This window comes from Cygnus olor, chromosome Z, assembly GCF_009769625.2.
Source record: "Cygnus olor isolate bCygOlo1 chromosome Z, bCygOlo1.pri.v2, whole genome shotgun sequence".
NCBI lineage: Eukaryota > Metazoa > Chordata > Aves > Anseriformes > Anatidae > Cygnus > Cygnus olor.
Window position 1 is genome coordinate 49,951,909 of NC_049198.1, and position 4,531 is coordinate 49,956,439.

The following is a 4,531-nucleotide window of genomic DNA, read 5'->3' on the forward strand; positions in this document are numbered from 1 at the left end:
TTCCTAAAAACAAAATCCAATTTTTACAAGAAAAATATTCCTTGGCTTTCTATGCTACCCAGAGTTAAAAACAATTTCCACCAGCATAGCTTTCTTGCAAAAAGAAATTTCCTTTCCGTCAAACCCATTTTCTGCTGGAAAAAAATAAAAAAGCCTCAACAGAACAACGATGTCCAACACTAAAAGTAATAATTCATGCATCTAGAATATGCTTTCATCTTGGCTCCTGAAAGCATTCTACGAATAACAGACTGACTGTATAGGGGCAAAAGAATGACTTCTTTTTATAAGAGAGGAAACAATAACATGGCAAGGGCCTGCTTTTCAGAAGCAAGCATAAACATTACTACTACAATACAGGATCCGCCCAAAGGTCTCTCTAGCCCAGTAGACTTTTGTTTACCTGGTAGGGTAGGTAGGTAGGTACCGTGTAAGGTGGGTTTTCTAGGGTCAAGCTAATCCTTTATGCTCCAGATCAGCACATCCAGATCCCTGTAATTTCCCAAATGGGGGAACTTCAACTGCATAATTTTTGCTAGCAGGAAATTGTCAGCACCCTTCCCTGGCTAATAGGGGCTGCCAAGAGTAGGTGCCAAGAGAAATATCTGAGAATAGGTCATGCAGGCACTGTATAATTTACCCATAATGTTCTCCCTGACAACACACAATAAGTCCTACCTGAGTCAGAACTGATACCTACTTGATTTCCATTTCTGGCATGCACAAATACCTCTGGCCATGCGACCAACAGCTTAATTATAGATCGTGAAAAAAAAAAAAAGAAAAAAAAGTAGTAGGTTTTGTGTTTGCTCCAAGTCCATTGCCTACCACTTTTACTTACATTTGTCTCTCTGCTGTATTATGAGAAAATCCTTCCATGTGCATCTGTTTCAATTACTGTCTTACAGACTTTTATGATAGCCCATGTTCTTCTCTCTCTTCTCCAACAGCTTTACACATCACTCTCTGTGCAAAGGACATTCCATAGTTTTCATAAATTTTCTTACTCTTTCCTTTCAACATAAAAATAAATAAATAAATAAATAAATAAATAAATAAACAAACAAACAAACTATTAGCCTCACCAGTGTGATTACCCTGGAGAACCTCCATATTGCCCATGCTAGAAGTGGTTAAATTCTGTACTGCCTGGCACGACTACTTGACTGCATACCAAGAGGCAAGGGCACTTTTTATTAAGAGCATCTTGTTCAGTGCACTCTGTCTGTCTGATGTTAATGAACTACTCAAACATAATTCCATTCTCCTCCACATCATTTCAGCCAGGTTCTTTACACCACAGGGTAAAATAAATAAATAAATAAATAAATCAGCACTGTTTAAAGATAGCAGCACATCTCATTAGTAACATGAAATGTTTGATAGTGTTCTTGTAGTTCCTGATGCAAACATATCCCCAGGGGTTTTACCCAGCTTGACCTTCTTAATCACTGCTTTTCCTTACAGCATTGATGCTCTAATTTCATAGATATCCATACAGACCAGCTACAGGCTCAGAAATGTAGCATCTCCTCTTAGGTCAGCAGCAGCAAAGTTGTATTAGTGTTAAGAACCATATTGCTGGTTCATTTTTGACAGCAGCCTGAGTTTTCTCTTCATGCTGTAGTAATAGCATGCTGCATAGCATTTTGTCTTGACTCCTTGTGTGCTTTCAGCTTGCTTCAGTTTGCTCTGAAGCTGATTAGCCTTGTGCTCTGTTCAGTTTGCATTTGAGGACAAAAACACATATATAGCAACACACAATTTGGAAACTTTTCTTTGTTGATATACAGCAATTTCAACAGCAATGCACAGTTTTCTTTTCTGAAATTTCCCTGCTTTTCTTTTCATAAGTGTGAGCTTTTAACATTTAAATTATTTTGTTGCCAGTTGGTAAACTCTTCAGCATTTGGCCTCTGCATCTTACTTAAGAAGAGATTTTAGCATTGACATGTCTCATTTTTTTAAAGAGCCTTTGTCTTTCAGCTTCTTCTAAACTCAGTTCTCATCTGCTTCATGCCAAACTTACTCACGTAAAGGTTCAGTCTGAAATAAGTACAAGCTTTAGGTGAAGATTAGGGAATAAAAAAGTGACCGATATATTTGATTTCTAAGGAATTATTCTTTTGGCAAGACTCCTCTAAACCAAAGCCAGCTACAAGACATCTCAATTACACTTGGAAGAGATGGATCCATATGAATCCAAATGATCCTGAACTTTTTAATCCAGAAGGTGAAGTATAAGAATAAAGCATATGCGTACTAGCTACAGAAGAGGATACCCTAATTACTGGAATGCAAATCTTAGGAAACACGAAGTCTAAATTACCAGGCTCTGAAGACTAAACTCACCATTGCTGAGGTCTGCTATGAGCTAAACATATCATGTGGAGTTACCTCGCTTCATTTTCAGCTGCTATACTGAATTAAAGGGACCTAAAAATATATGGGATAATTGGATTGAAGCCAAAGAACATGTCTCAACTAATACAAGAGCAGCTGCTCTGAAAGATGGGAATATTTACTAGGCTTCATACTTTTCTTTCACTCAACTTTGAAATATCAAGTAAAGCTCTAAGCCTCTCTCTAGACTTATAAGCCAGAATGCAAACATCAAGAAAAAAAAATCATTTGCACAACAACATGGGAGAGTCAGAACCAAGTTTTGGTACATGATGGGTGATTGGAAAGACAGCAAATTATAATGCAAACAAGGCTTGAACTTGTCCCACCTGTAAAAGGGGAGTTGCCATGAGACAGTGCTCCGCTCAGTACAAAACTCATTTTTCCTCCTCGGATTTTTCTGATATTCTGCCATGACTATACAGGAACCATAAAAAATCACATCTTCAGCTTGCTTAGTACAACTTTCTTTTTAGGTTCCTTAAAGGCATACTCAAATTCCACTGAGTAATACCCATAGTATATAGAGGATATAATATGCATAGTAGATGCATGCTTCAGTCCTTTACGGTTCATTCACAAGATCTACAGGCCACTGGCACTATCAGTTTCCAGACAAGGCTGTCTTAACCACCTTGACAGCATGCTCCAACTCAAAGAAACATTAGCAAACCAATTTGTTCTTCTTCTGCAGTTGTTGTTGGTCATAAGCATATATTAGCCTTTTAGACTTGGTTGAAGCATTTTTTAATTTTGGTATAGTATTTTCATCATCATATCCTCCTACTTGTTGCTTGAAGATAAAACCCATTTGTAGACCAGAGTGCAATAGGCTGTTCTTGCCTGAGAATATTACAATATTCTCCATAAGTATTAACAAATGTTACCTGTTCCTTGATGGATAATTTCATACGTTTCACAAAAGGCTTTTGACTGCTTAATGGGGCAGTTTTATCACAACAAACGTGAAGCACTATTTACATAACATTTTTGATTGTCATCTTAATGTCAAATACTGCTTCTCAATTGCTATGCTTTATAAGACTGCTTAGTCCTTATAAATGAAGATTGTTCCTTGCGTAAAGCTTGCATTCACTGTCTAGCTTGTTGGAAGATGTTGAGATGTAGCACGGCCTTTATGTTGTGCAGATTCTGATACTTACAGAAAATAGAAGTTTGTAAGAAGAATTATAATTCTTCAGCAACTGTACCTTGCCTAATAGTACACTGAAAAATTAAGGTGAGAATGAAGGCACTATCTGTATGAGGTCCTCCTGTCTGCACCTCTTTCCACTAAAACGAAATGGAAAAAATACAGAAGAGGAAAGAAGAACACATATATAATTTAAAGAAACTTTGGTTCTGTTCATGAACTAGATCTTTTGGTGTTTCTTCTTACAGAAACTAGGCACATTTAAGAGAAACGAAGATCAAAAACAGCCTTTGGATTAATCAGGTGTAGGCCTTTCCAACCCCAGAACTCTTTCGAGCTTGCATTTACATGAGCAGTTTCAATTTTTACCAGGCTAATGCTAAAATTAGATACAACCAACTAGTTCACATATGCAGCTTTGCTAAATCTGACATGCTTTACCCAAAGCAGAACATTTACACTGATTTCTTACCAGTCTCACAGATGAGATAAAGAACTACCACCATGAAAGCTAGAAAATAGTTAAGCGTTTATTTAAGGCATCCTGGATACACTGTATTAAAGCCTCCTGTGGAATTCAGGTTAAAACATAAGCAACTGTTTTTTGTTTTTTTTTTTTTGGGGGGGGGCGGGTATTGAATAAGTAAATAAATAATAAAGCTTAATAGTTCACAGAATACTTGCATATAGCTACTCACTGTGGAGTTCTTTTGAACAGCCATCCTTAAGAAGCCTGTGAGGTCTTTAAACATGAAGGTTTGTTTTCATGGTGCTTACAACAGGAGTGCTTTCAGCGTAGTGTATGTTTTATCTCCTAACAACACATACTTTAATATGCTTTGTATTTGTTTTGAGATGTCCAGTCAAGAAGAAAAAAAATTCTATTTTTTTAATATTGTAGTTTTTAAAGCCAGAGTGAATACAAAGCCATATATTTTCCTTCAAACTGTAAACTTGTTAAAGAATTAGTCAATG

At 36.7% G+C, this 4,531-nt stretch overlaps 1 non-coding gene across 1 annotated transcript; it reads left to right on the top strand.

Annotated features, from left to right (window-relative positions):
* The first annotated feature begins 395 nt into the window (after positions 1–395).
* Positions 396–565, top strand: LOC121062406. The gene has a single exon (XR_005815542.1). It is a non-coding gene; the product is annotated as a U1 spliceosomal RNA (small nuclear RNA).
* Positions 566–4,531: the final 3,966 nt, after the last annotated feature.